The sequence below is a fragment of the Balaenoptera musculus genome, chromosome 4 (genome assembly GCF_009873245.2).
Source record: "Balaenoptera musculus isolate JJ_BM4_2016_0621 chromosome 4, mBalMus1.pri.v3, whole genome shotgun sequence".
Classification (NCBI taxonomy): domain Eukaryota; kingdom Metazoa; phylum Chordata; class Mammalia; order Artiodactyla; family Balaenopteridae; genus Balaenoptera; species Balaenoptera musculus.
In genome coordinates, this window is record NC_045788.1 from 133,511,569 (window position 1) to 133,529,662 (window position 18,094).

General features: G+C 42.2%; 1 protein-coding gene across 1 annotated transcript in view; it reads left to right on the forward strand.

Moving 5' to 3' along the window:
- ITSN1 (intersectin 1) overlaps positions 1–18,094 on the forward strand; it is a 235,769-nt gene that overhangs the window by 631 nt on the left and 217,044 nt on the right.

Sequence of the window (18,094 nt, forward strand, 5' to 3'; positions counted from 1 at the left end):
GGGCTGACCTCGCTGCCCTCGGCCGCCTGAGCCTGGCGGGCCGGCCAAGTCTCGCTTCCCCGCCAGCCTCCCGGGGATCCGGAGCTCGCGGGGAGCGGCGTCGCGCCTCCCGCCTCTCTCCCCCGGCCTCGAGTTCCCGGCTCATCCCTTTTTCTCTCTCGTGTGCCTGCGAAATCCCTGTCAGTGAAGGACAGTCAGTGCCGTTTGGCCCTGAGTCCTCCTGCTGGGGCTGTCTCTGATAGTATTTAACAGAAAGCGGCTCTCCTTTCAGTGGGAGCGCGTCCCCGGTGTCTGCCGTTCCCCTTCCTTTCTTTACGCACAGACACGGCTTTACGGTGTGGACCGAAGGCACAATTACCGGCTCTCGCTTGAACGAGGAAATGTGATCAGAATCCCCAGGAAAAGGAAACCAACGAGGAATGGGTTGCGCCTTCCTTTGCTCCTTGTTTGCCTTTGGATTAGAAGGCAACTTCGTAGATTACATTTCCCATAGACATCTTTTGTTGTGATTCAGACTAAAGGCTTTGCTTTTGAAGAAATAAATTAGCGGCTTCTATGTTGAGTTGAAGGCTATGGAGATTTTTGATGGCCTCTTAATATGAAAGTTTCCTTTAGAACTTTGCCATCATCAGTGCTATTCTGAAGGCAGCACCAGCCTGAAATTTTAAATACATGCAGACTCCGGACAGATGCGTTTCTTTGTGCTTATCTGCTGGCATCCTACTCTTAATGTTTCCGTGGTCGGAACGTACGGATAATAAAAACAAGTACAATAAAAAGTATAGGTAATAAAAACAAATACCATACCAAAAAATGCATCTGGAAAATCTCAATTCTGTCAACGCGGAGGCAGTTTTTACTAATCCCTTTGAAAGGATGAAGACCAGGCTCAGAGATCTCATGGATTATGTAGTGGACAGGATATGAGGGAAGGAACTGGGGCCATGGATCCAGCAGGCCAGCTGGTTTATATAGTGCTACTCTTAACCTCTGAAATAGGAGGAATGTATTTGTTGGGATACCTTTATTTTTAGATGATTTAAGGTGCAGAAGCTTAAATGCCCCCCAAAATTATGATTTCTACCTGTCACTGAGAACAAAATACTGTGTTTTTGTTCTCAAATTTTTAATAGTTTACTTGAAACATTTATGTTGTTTTGATGGTTGTTTGCTTATTACTAAAGAAAAAGCGTTTTAAAATATTGAGTTCTTTCTGTAGGAGGTTTGTAAAGAACCCAGAAACTTTAGGTAATCTGAATTGAGAAATGAGGGACACTAATTTAGTGATGGTTTAAAAACTGTTTAAAACTTCTTTAAGTAGCTCCAGTAAGGAGCATTTCTGATACAACTTTTTTTTTAAGGCTATTTCTTTATCTAAGAATGTTATCTATTGAAATTGCCGAGGCATATGGTACCTTCACAAAAGTCTATTATTATTCTGCCTGAGTAAGAAAGGAAATGAACAAATTTTTGATGTACTTTGGAACCCTGTGGATTGTTCAGATACTAAGCATTGTGAAATAGGGCATAAAATGAGTGGTAGCAAGTTAGTTCCCTGAAATGTTTGTCTCTCTTAGCTAATTTTTTTTTTTTTTTGCAGTTGACTAACAATTTCCTTTTTCTTAATGCTTATCCCTAATATTGGTAGTAAAATTCTGCTTAGGTTCATGTTTTCCCCAAATAACTAGATTAAGGCAAACTCAAATCTCCTATAACGGGGGTTAAGAAGGCGGTGCTGGTAAATCCCTCTACTCTTACTCAGCTTTTTTATTTGCTAGATTTGTGAATTATAGGGAATTAATTACAGATCGGTTGGGTTTATATTACTCAGTTCACATTCCACTGCCATAGAGCTTTTCTCTTCCGAATGATCATTCTCTTCTGAATGGTTCCACTTACTGGCGGGTTTCTCAAAGTCTGGACCTCAGAACACTTATATCAGCATTACCTGAGGTTCTTGCTAAAAATACAGACTCCTGGGATCTGATTTCCAGCAGGTCCTCCAGGAAGTTTTCTTGCACAGTAGCGTTGGAGAACCACTGGCATTGTGCTTCCTTCTCACTGAGCGTGTCCTAAGACCATGTTTTGAAGAGGATAGCAAGTTTTTTCAAGAGACAGAATAACTTTTATGCCTTAGGGCTGCTAATAAAAAACTATGACGTTCAGGTATGTAACACACCTATAATATAAATTTCAGAAGGGCAGAGACTTTGGTTCATCATTGTGCCTCCAGTGCCTAGAAGAGTGCCTGGAGGAACTTCATGAAACACTTGAGTGAATTACATCACAGTGAGGCCACGTCTTTAAACCTTTACTTGTAAAGTTAATCTTATCACTTTGTAGTCATTGATTTTAAGCCAGGAGCCACAAGTACTGTACCCCAGTCATTTCTGTAAGTTTGGTTGGCTCTGAAAGGAGAGAACCTTTCCCAAGCTTAGACTGCTCAAGGCGATAAGCTGGAAAGAAGGCTCCTAGCAAAATGTTTGCTTAGACTCAAAATATAAATTTAAGTCACAGTATAGTGGTAAATTACTATGTTATCACTACATTAAAATGCCATTTTATAAGCTATGATAAGCCCAACATAGTGCAATAAAAATTGGTTTCCAAACAATGTAGAAAACTGGTATGTTTTCCGATTTTATTTTTCATACTCGTAACATATGACCTTCACTCCTTTTTTTCAGAGTCCAGCACAGGACTCAGTCCCATAAATAACAGCTTCTGTTGTGTAGTTGAGGGGATGGATAGTTAAGAGTGCAACATCTAGAGAATATTGGGTTTGACCGCACATAGTCTGTGACTTTGATCTAGTCACCTAACCTCTCTGTGCCTCAGGTTTCTCAGCTGAAAATGGGAATAGTTGTAGTAAAATTTAATACTTCTAAGTGCTTGCTTAAGTTCTTCAGATACATTCATTTAATAAATGGTAGTTATGATGATCATAAAAAGTTGAGGTATATAAAAATATATGAAACTCTAGCTAGTCCGCTCAGTTTTTGTACTACTGTACTTTATGGTAGTAAGTGAAATCCATTGCTTAAAAAAGAAGTCTCTTGCTAATTTCCTGGCACTAAATATGTATAATTTTTAAATTATAACAATAACTAGACTAAACATTAAAAGTATTTAATAAAGCATCAAGTTCTATGCAAATTTTTTTCTAAATAAAGATAAACCTGTCATCACTTTCAGCTTAATAGTATTATTTCAGAAAGAAACTGATAATCAGTTTAGATAATCCCTTGTATTTTAAAGAATCGCATGTTTATGGTAGAACAATTGAAATACAGAACAACAAAAAGTAGAAAACCATAAAATACTTAGAGGTCCACTACCTGAATACATTTCTCTCCAGACCCTTTTTCTGTGTGCATGTGGCTATTTATATATAGTTTTTGGTAGCAAATATGGGATCCTGCTATACATATGATTGTTTTGTAACCTGTACTTTTTTTCTTAACATCTTATCATGAATCTTTTCATGTCTGTATAGTCAGTTATAATAGTAGTTGAATAATATTCCATTTTATGGGTCTATGATAATTTAACCAATTTGTTTTTATTAAACATTAATTTTTTTCCCACCACTATAATCAGTATCTCTGCAATGACTGTCCTCCATGCATCTCTATATATACTTTTGAGATTTTTTTTTTTTTTTTTTTTTCCTTAGGATAAATTTCTAGAGGTGTGATTGCAGGATCAAAGTACATGCTATGGTTTAAGGATTTTTGATACATATTTCCAGTTTGTTATTTTGAAAGGTTGTAGCAATTTACACTCTTAGCATGGTGTATGAGAGTTCCGTTTCCCTCCCCCTTCCTTTTTTTGGGAATGACTTAACCAGTGACAAACCTAGTGAATTGTTTTCATTTCTAGGAAGAAGAATGGGATGTTATTGTGACCAGTTTGGTGCTGCGATATGGAAAGTCAGAAAATTCATACACCTGTCATAATGATAGCTAACTTTTTTTTTTTTTTTTTTGGCTGTGCTGGTTGGATTGCGGGATCTTAGTTCCCAGACCAGGGATTGAACCCGTGCCCTCTGCAGTGGAAGCACGGAGTCCTAACCACTGGACCGCCAGGGAATTCCCGATAGCTAACATTTATTGAATCCATTTACAGCATTTTATAAGCATTAACTCACTTAATTTTTACAAATTCTCGGTTTTTTAGATGAATATGACTTGGAAACCAAGGTACCTGCCGTTAAGTAACAGAGAGCCAGCAAGTGGCCATGCAGATTAGTTACTCTAGAGCCCAAACTCTTAGCCACAGTGCTGGATTGCCTGTCTCCTGCACATGTTGTACGGCATTGGGGGTACTTTTTACATTCCTGATTTCTGTTTTGAAATAACCTAGCAGTTTCTTGGCGTGCATTAATTTATAAAGTAGGTGGGGCACAGATTTGAAGCCCTCTCATTGAGGAGTTCGTCGCATAAGTTAGCTCACAAACAAGCCTCATGTCCTGTCTAGCACCCACCTCTCAAAGCAGTGTGCTACCCTCTCCTCTGTAGTGGTTTTCCTAAAGCACCCCTGCGTAAGAAACAGGATTAGAGTCACAGAGAAGACTAGCGAAATTGGAAAAGGCAGTTTACTTGTGGTGTGGACTTGCCTTGGGAACACAAGACAACGTACAGAAGTGTGATTAGGGAGACAGCCGGGAGTCTGTCCAAACATTTCCATGTCGGCCAGTTTGGAGATCTGAAGTGCCCGGTGGAAGTTCAGTTCGGGAATGCAAAGGCCTCACTGTAGAGAGCTGTCACCCATCCATTGGGAGACCATTTAAAAAAAAACAAACCCCTTCTATTCATAAGTGTGATGGTAGAATATCATTAAAGTTTTGTTGCTCATGACTGTAGCCCTCTAACAAGGTGAATTTCCAGTAAGCTAATCTGTTTGAATTCATCATTGCTCTTTTCACCTTTTTCTAGTAGGATTGATGATTGGCAGCTTACCTTACTAGCTTATTGCCCAGAGAGAGGGCTGGTGAAATCATTTTGGCTTCAGCTCTCTGGCCTGAGTTTGTGCTGCTCAGTCAGGCAGGACAACCACGGCTCAGTTTTAGGCTGGACACCAAAACCCACTCTCACTGTTGTGAGGGCTGGAGCTCCACCCAGGCCGGGTGGGAGTGGTCCTGGGGGCACTTTACTCCTCATCCAGTGGTGGAGCCAGGAGGTGAACTGAGGGATGCGATAGAGTTTCGGATTCAGCTGAATTTGAGAAAATATTGTTGGCCAAAAAGCTCATTCGGACTTTTGCATAACATCTTACAGAAAAACCCGAACGAACTCTTTTGCGAACTCAATAACAAGGTCATAGCAGTTGGTCAAAGTTTTTTTTAATCCTTGGTGGTTAAAATTAAACGTCCTTTCCCTAATGCAGCTAAAAAAAAAGTTAGCTATCATTGTGACAGGTGTATGAATTTTCTGACTTTCCATATCACACCACCAAACTGGTCACAATAACATCCCATTCTTCTTCCTAAAAATGAGAACAGTTCACTAGATTTGTCACTGGTTAAGTCATTCCCAAGAAAAGGAAGGGGGAGGGAAACGGAACTCTTGTACACCATGGTAATGCAGGAGGGCCAGCTTTGGATCCTATGTGCCTTGGTGAACCTTTTGACTTGTTTCTCTGTCAGTGATGGTTTTGTTCATCCCAGCATTTTGTCTGCAAGTCCTTCTGGTGACTGGTGGATACAGGGAAATGGACGAGGCCAACTGGCTTTTAGTGTCATGCTTTCACCAACCTGGTTACGAAGGACACTGATTCTTATGATAAAAGCTTGGAAACAAGGTGTCATTGGAGCCATTTGTTGTGTGTGTGTGTGTGTGTGTGTGTGTGTGTGTGTGTGTGTAGAGGGCTAATCACCTCTCTCTGAGGCAAATTTCCTGAGCAGTTTTATTCTAACAAGGGTAATGTGTTGTATTATAAGCCATTGTATAAACACACACACACACACACACACCCATTCCTGTGCATTATCTATAATAAGAGTGTTGTGGATCCACTGTTTTATAAAAATCAATTCATTTCTGCTGTAATCTTAGGATAATAGATTTTAAAAGCAAGTAATCTTTCAGTTTCTGGAATCATTTGAAACTCAACTGCTCCATTCTTACAGAATTAAGGTATTCCATTTTGATCACTGACATATAAAAGCTGTATAGCTAGTAATGAGAGAAACCTTGAAAAGTTGACAGAAAAATTAGTGCCATTCCTGGTATATATACCAAGTTTCAGTGGTTAAAGGTCCACCCTCCTTTGTTTCTCCTCTTTCCTTCACTTACAATAAATAATATTAAACAAAGTCAGTAAATAATAATATGTCTCTTATAGGTAGTACTGCTAATTTTCAGATACCTTGATATATTGTCATTAAAATTGCTGTTTTAATATTCTTTAAATGATTAGAGAAATTGTGGAGGGAGAGAACTTGGTAGAGGGGTTGACTAGGGTGTGAGCTCCACGAGACAGGGAGTTTTGTCTGCGTTCCTCTCTGCCTTATCCTCAGGACCTAGAACAGTGTCTGGTGCACAGTGGACACTCAACAGTCGCATGCTGGCATGTTGAATAGATTAGTGTTTGAGGCTCTGTTTACCTGGAGGCCCGAGTCACCCAGGTGAGGTGAGCACTGGAGAGACAGGTGAGGAATAAAGGAGACAGGAGCTGGTTTGGATTTTATTCAGAGTCAGTGGAAGTAGGAAGCCAACATCAGTTTTAAGCAGGGGAGTACCTTCTGTTTGAATAGATCCCTCTGGATGTCACGTGGGAGTGGATTGGAGGAGAGCGAGAGAGAAATGTTGAATTGACCCTGCTTTCAGTTATCTGAAATTGACATTTCTACCTGGCCTTGTACTTTTTCTTTGCCATGAGGGTAATATGATTTACTCTTTGATGGGATGAGATGAATGGTGATTTGTATAAACTTTTGAAGTTCTCTGAGGAAAAGAGAACCCCATAAAACCACTATTCTTATGGATCAAATAAAATAAAACAATGTAAAATAAAGATCAGGAATTATTTAACTTTTTTTTTTTTTAATTTTATTTATTTATTTATTTTTGGCTGTGTTGGGTCTTCGTTTCTGTGCGAGGGCTTTCTCTAGTTGATGCGAGCGGGGACCGCTCTTCATCGCGGTGCGCGGGCCTCTCACTATCGCGGCCTCTCCTGTCGCGGAGCACAGGCTCCAGACGCGCAGGCTCAGTAGTTGTGGCTCAGTAGTTGTGGCTCACGGACCCAGTCGCTCCGTGGCATGTGGGATCTTCCCAGGCCAGGGCTCAAACCCATGTCCCCTGCATTGGCAGGCAGATTCTCAACCACTGCGCCACCAGGGAAGCCCCTAACTTTTTAACCATTAATTTCATTGAGGTTATGACTATAGATTTCTGATAGGAGAGATTTTTCTGTTTACATTTTTTGGTGAAAGAAACTTTAAATATATGGAAGTGAATCCTTAAAAATAGCTGTTTTATGAATTGAGTGTCTATAGAAGCTATTCACTTTGAGGAAGATCTAATTTGTAAAATGCTAATATTGTCTGTCCAATCTGGTGTTTTAATTAGTATCAAAGGGAGGGAAATACTGTAGTAATTGTAACCTTACATTACTTCCTTAGTTCCCTTAGTTTTAAACCATAGTCATTATCTGTTATCTTTAGTTGTTTTGATCTCATTAGATTAAGTGATATTGCAGTTGTGAGTTGGTAATTTAAAAAGTAACATGTTTTTCTTACTACAAAAGCAATACATGTTTATTGAAGAAAACTTTTGAAAATTCAGGTAAAGGAGTAAAAGAGCATATCTGGGGTCTCACTGTCCAGAGATAATGACCATCCATGCCCTGTGAGGGGTCAGCTTGCTCAAATTACCTAGAAATTTAGGTGTATTCAGTCTGGGAGACATGAAGGCATGTTAGGGACGCTGGGGACTGAAGATGGTCCCATGGATGGGGCAGCCCAGGGCCAGTCTGCCCAGACATTTGTGGCCCTGGGAGGATACATCTTGGTGTTACTACACCTTCTAGCTTTTTAAGAGAAGCTGGAAATCTAGAAATATGGATTTAATAAGAAATCTCCCAATTTTTATGTGGGCCACAATTTTTAATAACACACTGGGGTTCAAACAAAGCGTACCTGAGGGCTGCATTCAGTCTCTTTTGCCTTGCCAGTTTATAACCTCAGGTATATATAGTTTTGTAGCCTGTGTTTTTCACTTAGTATATTGGAATATGTTCCCAGGCCTTAACCGTATGCTACCTCGGCAGTGTGTACCTGTCTCCTGTTTCCTTACCAGCATTGGGTAAAACCACCTCAAAAAAAAAAAAATCTTAGCCAGTTTTATTAGTTTTAACTCGCATTTTTTGGTACTACTACTGAGTTGAACATTTAAATGCTTATTGGCCTTATACAGATTTACTTGGTAACCAACCACCTTGCTAGAACTCTGAGTTCCAGTAGTGCTTTGGTCATTTATTCAGTGCTTCTCAACCTTTCTAACATTATATAATATTTGTACCACATCAGTCCTAGTAATTAGTACTAATGGCAGGCATCATCCCCTAAACCTGAGGGCATCAGTACCTTGGGCACACCTCTAACCCATGTTAAAGATCTACAGGTGGGAGGTTCTGAGTTTGGTCAGTGGTTTAGTGAACGTTTGAGCACGTGCTCTGTGCCTGGCATTGCTCTAGGTGTCCAGCCTTGAACCAAGACAAAGGTCTCAGCTCTCCAAGACCTCATGATTTTTTTCATTTCTCTTGAGTTTTTCATGTAGACCATCATATTTATAAAAGATACTTTTTATTTCTAGAATTTATAATTAATTTTTTGGCTTGTATTTCTTACTGACATGAACTCCCCAAACAGTGGTGAATGCTAGTTACCCTCTCATTTCTTAAATTCAATTAATTCTCTTAAGTTCTATTAAACTCTAGACTTTGGTGACCATTTCCTTTATTTTGATGATGAGAAAACCAGGGTACAACCCTGGGAATGTATAATGGGAACTTTTGGAGTGTCTGCCTGACTCAACACGAATCCCTTAACTGTCCTCTAACCTAGACATCCACTCCCCTGCATACTTCTTCATTCCCACAGAAGACACAGAGGATTGAACCAGGTTTAGGGACCTGACCCAAGGTAGTCCAATCAGTGTCCTTTCCTGGAGATTTGACGTTGGGCCCAAGAGAGAGGGATTTGACCTTAATGTGTTCACGGGCCGTACATAACGTAAAAACTTGGGAGTTATAGGCAGTTACGTTCTGCTGTTGTGTCTGGGGACAGATAAAGGTGGTTTGTGGATGGAGAACATAAAGCAAGTATCTAGAGAGAAGCAGAAAGAGAGAACACTACCTGAGACTGATAACTTGAAACATCTCTTCCAGTTTTTTTCTGGGGCTGGTTGCATTCCTGTTCCTGAGTTCTATGAAGTCCTCCTATATTCTTAAGATTACACCCCACCTCCCCCGAACACACATGTTAGTTGAAGCCAGCTGATGTTGGGTTCTGTTACTCTGATCTAAGCCTTCTCTTCATTTTCAGCTCTATATTCTTTTTATAATCCTACCTCATCTCTTGTAGTTCTTGACTGTCGTCTGAGGAAGTTGTGAATTTATTATTATTTTCTCCATATAACAGCAACATCAAAAATTAAGGATACACTACTATATAAAAGATAGATGGGACTTCCCTGGTGGCGCAGTGGTTAAGAATCCACCTGCCAATGCAGGGGACACGGGTTTGATCCCTTGTCCGGGAAGATCCCACATGCCACGGAGCAGCTAAGCCCGTGCGCCACAACTACTGAGCCTGCACTCTAAAGCCCGCGAGCCACAACTACTGAGTCCACGTGCCACAAATACTGAAGCCCGCATGCTCTAGGGCCTGCGTGCCGCAACTACTGAGCCCACATGCTGCAACTACTGAAGCCTGCGTGCCTAGAGCCCGTGCTCCACAACAAGAGAAGCCACCACAATGTGAAGCCCGCGCACTGCAATGAAGAGTAGCCCCCGCTCGCCACAAGTAGAGAAAGCCTGCACACAGCAGCGAAGACCCAACGCAGCCAAAAAAAGAAAGGTAATCAACAAGGACCTACTGTATAGCACAGGGAACTCTACTCAGTATTCTGTAATAATCTATATGGGAAAAGAACCTGAAGAAGAATGGATATATGTATATGTATAACTGAGTCACTTTGTTGAACACCTGAAACTAACACAGTATTGTAAATCAGCTATACTCCAATGTAACATAAAAATTAAATTTAAAAAATTAAGGACAGGAAGAGACACAGAAGTGCACAAATTTAAGCTAATTCAGGCAATTATGATTTTATTGGAAAGGCCATTTTGCAAATGTGGATGCCCCCTCTGACCTCTCTTAAGCCAGTTCAGCTCTCTAGCTGAGGGGAAACAAAAAGGAAGAGATTTTGAACTTAATTCCAAATGTCCTAGAATTTCAGTGGAGTTATTCCCCTTCACATACATACAACCGTTTGACCTCGTGAAAAAAATGATACTGCATCTGTGTAGGGGGTCTGTTTAAGCGTGTTCTGTTCCAGCCAGTGAAAGAAGACTCTTTAATATCTAAATATCAAGAAATTGAATCACAGTATAATTTACCTGGGGCTGGGCTTATTCTTAGATTAACTTTCTGTCTCATGGTGATGTCATAAGTACTCAGTGCTAAGTTTAAATATTCTACTATCCTAAAGGCATTGGATGGGGAGGGGAAAAAATGAAGAATAATAGGAAGAGAAGGAAAGAATTGTAGTAGAGAGAAGGAAGAAAGCTCAGTGCTGTAATTCTCCTTATTCATAATTGTATTTATCTGAACTTTTTCATTTGCAAGCGGAAGAAGCACAAATTATCTTAAGAAAAAAAGGGAAATGTATTGACTCACATAACTGTCAAGTCCAAGGGTTCTGACTGGCCTGGCTTGATCATGTGCCTGAACCAGTCTCACCATGGCCAGGGGAAGGCAGGACTCTCATTGGCTGTCCTGGGCCTTTGGGTCCACCTTTTGTACCAGTTGGTAAAGTCAGTAGCTAGACTCCTGGAATTAGCAGAAGGAGGGAAAGTGGGATCAATTACGAGAAGAAAGAATGCCGGGCAGGCTAAAACACTCATACAGTGATCCGACAAAGGGGCTGATGGTGACCCTTTTTTTTCCTTTTGAGTGATAGTCTTTAATAAAACAATAATAAAAAGACATCAAAGCAATCCAAAGTATATATGAACTTTCTTCTCAATAAAGTTTACTTTTTAAATTTAAATGTTCAACATGCTGCCCAAGAATCTGTATTGTTCATTCATTTTAAAACAAAATGTATTTTACTATCCTGTGATTGCTCGAGATAGGATGAAGTTTGGGCAGCTCATCTCTAATCTGGTTAGATCACCTTTGGTTTAGAAGTGTGGACATTATTTCACTAGTTTGACTACTTCTATAATTATAGATTTTGTCAGATTTTTTTCCATGCCTAAAGGTATGTTAGCATTCTCTTGTGGTGTGTATTTGGAGGCTTTCTAACTTACGGTTCATCTGGAACTGCTGGGGAAACGTGTGTACTATGGAAAAGTTGGAGCTGGAAAGGGATATCCTTTCTGCAGCCATCTGCTTTTTTAAATTAGACTCCAGGAAAGATAGCAGTTTGACCTTTTTCAGAAGGGCATGGGTCTATTTTTAATTGTTTTGTTTTGTTTTGTTCTAAGAGACCGATAACAGTAGGTGGTGAGAGCTTATGGTATCTTGAAAAATGTTGCACTTTTTTTTTTTAATTCTTATTTTTTATTTATTTTTTGGCCACGCCCCATGGCTTGTGGGAATCTCAGTTCCCCGACCAGGGGAAGCAGTTGTGAAAGCCTGGAATCCTAACCACCAGGCCACCAGGGAACTCCCACATATTTTTTAAATTATATACCCACAGCATGATTTATCAATATCTCACATGTTCTGATTACAACAATTCCACCCATAAACTCTAGTTCCTGGACCTTCTTTGTTTTATCTCAGATTGTCAGTTTCCCCCTGGTTTCATTTCCTTCTACCTGCAGCTGGGACCTCAGAGTGGGTCACCCCAGCTATTTCCTTGCCCTGGTGTCCTTCTGTCACGTCTACCCCGCAGACCTCCATTGCTAGACCAAGCCAACTATCTGTGTTCTGTTTCCTGTATTTGTGCTGTTAAAAGTCAGCTGACAAAAACTGTACAAACTTGCGGACTTTTGTCCTTACCCATTTAGCTGCATTCTTCCCGAACTTGCATTCTGCTAAGAATTCTTCCTCAGCTTTCTCTCCATTCCTCACAGACACTGTACCACATTTGCCCCTTTCCTCAAGCCTCCCTGCTCCTCCTGCACCTTCGCTCTCAGGAGCAGTTCTGCCTCCTGGCTGGGCCTGCTGCCCACTTCCCAGGCAGGTCTTGTAAATCTATCTGACTCACACTTGCTCTTTGCTTCTTGAGATAAGAGGGTGAAGGAAGAGGCAGGTGTCTCCGTCCCTTCCCCTGGTTCTAGATGCCGTCCTCTTCGGTTTCCTCTGAGGCTCTGAGCTCCGTGCCTCATCAGAGCCACAACTCCATCCCGCTTGACTGCTGTGTGCAGGTGCTGTGGTAGGAGCTGAGGGGACAGTAGTGACAGGTCCCTGTCCTCACTCTATTTATGTTTTACTAGGGACAGACAGACATACCCCGCGCCCCCCAATCACAGAAATAAATGATTCCTAGCTGTTGTAAGTGCTATAAAGAAAGTGTCCAAGAGGACCTAGTCTAGTCCTAGAGTCCAGGGAAGATGTGACATTTCCTTGGCATCTGAAGGATGTCTAGCAGGTCATCAGGGAAGGAAAGAAGTTGTTTGGCTGAGGGACCAGAACGTGACAGGGCCTGTGGCATAAAGGAGCACAGTATATTTGAGTAGAAGGCACCGTGGCCGCCATGAGGAAGCTGGAGAGGGAGGTAAGGCCGGACGCGCAGGACCTTGCAGGCATGTACAGAAGGGTTCGGTGTCCATCTCAGAGCCCCGATCTGAATCACGCAGCATTGCTCTTGGCCTCCTGTGTCCTCCATGCCGTCCTGTCCTCTGCTCGCTCCTTCACGCCGCTCGGCTTTGACCCCCTCGACGCTGCACTGTCGGCATCTCACACCTTCCTCTAACAGCCTTGTCTCTTGGAAGAATAGCCGTGCTGGGTGTCTGCCTTGTCCCTGTTGCCTGTTGCAGTCTGCGTCTGCCTCTGCCCCCTACATCGTTGAGTCCCATGCACAATTTCCTGTCAGTTCGTTCCTCGATCTTTCTGTGACTTCCAACACGTTCTGTAGAAACACTCTTCTGCTTGGGCTTTCTGTGTCTTCTGCTCTGTGTGTTCTCCCCTCTCTCACATCTAGGACTTCTCAGTCTCCTCTGAGGGCTCCTTATCCTTCAATGTTGCTGTCCCCAGGGATGTTTTTTCTACCCTCTTTTTAAAAAAAATTTATTTATTTAATTTATTTACTTTTGGCTGCGTTGGGTCTTCGTTGCTGCACGCGGGCTTTCTCTAGTTGTGGTGAGCGGGGGCTATTCTTCATTGCGGTGTGCAGGCTTCTCATTGCGGTGACTTCTCTTGTTGCGGAGCACGGGCTCTAGGCACTCGGGCTTCAGTAGTTGTCGCTCACGGGCTCTAGAGCGCATGCTCAGTAGTTGTGGTGCACAGGCTTAGTTGCTCTGCGGCATGTGGGATCTTCCCGGACCAGGGCATTGGCAGGCGGATTCTTAACCACTGTGCCACCAGGGAAGGCCCCTCTACCCTCCTTTGACCCTACACTGTCCTCCAGGACGGTCATCTCCACTCTTAGTTTTATCTGTCACATTATCTGCATGTCCATACCTGGAGCTCTGTCCTTTCTTCTGGGTTTTGACCCTTTATCTGAGTGCCTCCTGTGATCCTTGGGCACTTCCAATGCAGTGTGTCCAAAACAGAGCTCACCACCACCTTTCTTCTGACAACCTCTTTCTCTACCTGTATTTCCCATTCTGGTGAATGATACTATTATCTGCCCTTTTGTTCATTCTTTCAGCAATTGTTTATTGAGTACTGTTACATACCAACAACTATGTTATTAGATATTCTGGTGTAATAAAAAAAAAAATACAGGGCTTCCCTGGTGGCGCAGTGGTTGGGAGTCTGCCTGCCAATGCAGGGGACACGGGTTCGAGCCCTGGTCTGGGAAGATCCCACATGCCGCGGAGCAACTGGGCCCGTGAGCCACAATTACTGAGCTTGCGCGTCTGGAGCCTGTGCTCCGCAATAACAGAGGCCGCGAGAGTGAGAGGCCCACGCACTGCGATGAAGAGTGGCCCCCGCTTGCCACAACTAGAGAAAGCCCTCGCACAGAAACGAAGACCCAACACGGCCATTAAAAAAAAAAAAAAAAATACAGTTAGTCTTTGTCCTGGATTCCTGTCACTGAGCTCCTAAAACCTTTGGATTTTCCTGAGTTGGTAGGAATGCCTTTTGTTATCCAAAACGAGCCCTTTTGGACCTTACCTGAATTTATGCTAATGAAGTGCCTTTCAGCTCCCCACTACCACCACCTGCAAGGAAGGGGAAGAGGGAAGGATGAGATCGAGGTCAGTCACATGGCCAATGATTTAGTCAGTCATGCCTACACGATGGAATCCCATATAAAGATCCTAGAATGATGAGGTTCAGGGAGCTTCTGGTTTGGTGAACACTTAGCTGTATGGGAAGGAGGGCACCTGTATTCCATGGAGGAGGAGAGGAAGGTGTGGAATCTCTGCACCTCCCTTCCCCCATACTTCGCCCTATTAGCCCAAATGGCCAAACGGTTGTTCCCGAGTTATATCCTTTATAATAAAACTGTAATCACAAGTATGGAGCTTTCCTCAGTTGTGAATTATTGAACCTGGGGCAGCGGGGGTCGGTGTGGTCATGGGACCCTGCGAGTTTGTAGCCTACATGGCAGAAGTGCTGGTAGCTTGGGGATCCTTGAGACTTGGGGCTGGCATTGAAGTGGGACTGAGCCCTAAACCTGTGGGGTCTGCACTAAATTGAACCATAGGACACCTAGTTGATGTCGGAGAATTGTCGTTAGAACACATATTCTGGGACTTCTCTGGTGGTCCACTGGGTAAGACTCCACGCTCCCAATGCAGGGGGCCTGGGTTCGATCCCTGGTTGGGGAACTGGATCCTGCATGCATGCCACAACTAAGAGTTCACATGCCGCAACTAAGAAGTCCACATGCCGCAACTAAAGATTCCACATGCCTCAACTAAGAGTCCGCATGCCACAACTGAAGATCTTGTGTGCCACAACTAAGACCCGGTGCAGCCAAAGTAATAAATAAATAAATATTTTTAAAAAAACATATTCTGACTATAGAGTCTGTAGATGTCTATACAGTTGTCCCTCGGTATCTGTGGGGTGGTGAGATTGGTTCCAGGACCCCCCACGGATACCAAAATTCCTGGATGCTCAAGCCTTTCATGTAAAATGGTGTAGTATTTGCATATAACCTATGCACATCCTCCCGTATACTTTAAATCATCTCTAGATTATTTATAATACCTGATACAATATAAATGCTATGCAGATAGTTGTCAGTGCTCAGCAAATTCAAATTTTGCTTTTTGGAACTCTCTGGAAATTTTTTTTCTGTGTATTTTTGATCTGAGAGTGGTTGAATCCACAGCTACGGGACCTGTGGATACAGAGGGCCAACTGGATATGGTGTAGACTCAGTACCTGTCTCTAAGCCAGACAAGTGGACAGTCAGTTACAATTCAGCCATGCAAGCAGCAGCCTGGTCTCCTTCTGATTCTGAAGTTGCTAGATTTTGTCGATTCTGTCTCCATAATATCTTTTGAATTCACCCCTTTCTCCCTCTTGCTGTTGCAGCTGTCTTAGTCCAGGCAGTTACCGTGTTTTACTTCACTGCTTTGCTCTTACTGGCTTCCACTTCCTGGCTGGTCAGGCTTCCCTCATCCACTTCGTCTCACCTGCATGTTGTTGCCAGAGGCGTGTATTGGTTCACGTGCTGCCTCACGATGAAATCTTCCCCTGTGCTTTCATCTCTTATGGGAATGGGTTTCAAACTTTGGTATCAGGACCCTTGTATACTCTTAAAAGTTATTGAAGACCCCAAGCAGATTTTCTTCACGTGAGTTTTACCACTATTTGTCAGATTAGAAATTAAAACTGAGAAAGTTATAAAATATTAATTTATTTATTGAAAATATCTGTAGTAAACCCATTACACAGTCACATAAAAAACAGATATTTATGAAAACTGTTTTACAAAACAAAACAGAGGGACTTCCCTGGTGGTGCAGTGGTTAAGAATCCACCTGCCAACGCAGGGGACACGGGTTCGAGCCCTGACCCGGGAAGATCCCACATGCCGCGGAGCAACTAAGCCCGTGGGCCACAACGACTGAGCCTGTGCTCTAGAGCCCACGAGCCACAACTACTGAGCCCACGTGCCACAACTACTGAAGCCCGTGCACCTAGAGCCCGTGCTCCGCAACAAGAGAAGCCACTGCAATGAGAAGCTTGCACACCACAACAAAGAGTAGCCCCTGCTCAACGCAACTAGAGAAAGCCCGCACGCAGCAACGAAGACCCAACGCAGCCAAAAATAAATAAATAAATGTATTTTTTTTAAAAAAACAAAGTTAGTGAGAAGAGTGGCACTGTTTTACGTTTTTGCAAATTTCTTTAATGTCTGACTTAGCAGAAGACAGCTGGATTCTCATATCTGCTCTGTAGTCTGTTGCGAAATGTTGTTTTGGTTGAAGTAGTTGACGAAAATCTGGTCTTACACAGATATGTAGTTGGAGAAAGCAGGAGTCTTTTAATGGCATTTTCCAAAAATTGTGGTTATTCTTTGATACTATACCAGCATTTGACATTGGTAGTTTCTTGAGGGTTAGTTGCAGTGTGGAATCTGAAGTTATATTAGTAAACTCTTCATACTCTGTTAAAATAAAATCTATTGATCCATCTTGCAATTTGAATGGATGTTTTACTCCTCTATGATTTTGTAACATCATGTATTGATCATTTGGAAAATATTGCTCCACTAAGTTATGTGGGTCTTCCAGATGTTGATACATTTCATTAAACAATATCACGAAATCCCATTTGTTAATTTTACCACCCATCTTATTAGAAAATTCTCTAAGTTTGAGGGAAGCAGTCTAACTCACAGTGGCAGATACTAGTTTTCCAAATTTAAAATTTTTACCCCAAAGCTTAACTTTTATCATCAGCAACGAATACTGTCAGTCATTTTTCTTGAAGCAGCAGGCCCCCTTCATTTTTGAGAAACCATCTGCCAGATACTCGTCTGAATAACCATAGTTTTTCTGTTGTCATTCTGCTGAACAAAAAACTGTGTTCCATGAAAAAAGTGGCTAGTTCAGCTTGTAACTCATTTGCACAAGTGTGTTACCTGGAGGCATTGGTCATATTCTCTGGTGTGCCATAGAAGTGTCCTTTAGTCACACCAGTATTAAACACATGTACTCAACGGCTGAGATTTAATAAAGTAATACTTTTTAATAACTCATCAAGGATGTTCTGAGGTGAAATTGTTTTTTAATTTTTTAAAATAAATTAATTTATTTAAATGTGAGTGTGTGGCAATGAAGAATACAAGGACCACTAGTACAGTTTGGTCCCTCTGCTAAGGTGGCTGTAGTGTCCCCCACCCTTTTTTTTGTATCAATGCAAACATAAGAAAAGGGAAAATAATGTCTGAGTACTATTATGATAATAATTTTGAACTTCAGGATCCCTGAAAGGGTCTTGGGAACTCCAGGGATCCACAGACCACCTTTATGCACAGTCTAAAGAGTGCTCTATGCTCTGTCCCTATTGACCTTTCTAATTTTTCCTCTTCTCCAGCTATACCTCACCTTTCCCAGTTCCGGCCACCTGCACCCTCAAAATGTCGTCCTTTCGTCACACGCACTTACCTTGACATTTCTTTTCCCCCAACCGAGCATTTTCCTTTGCCCTCTTCCCCTGCCTCCCCTACTCTGGCTCTGGCCGATACCCTTCTAGGCCAAACTGGGCCTACCTGAGGCGGAAGGT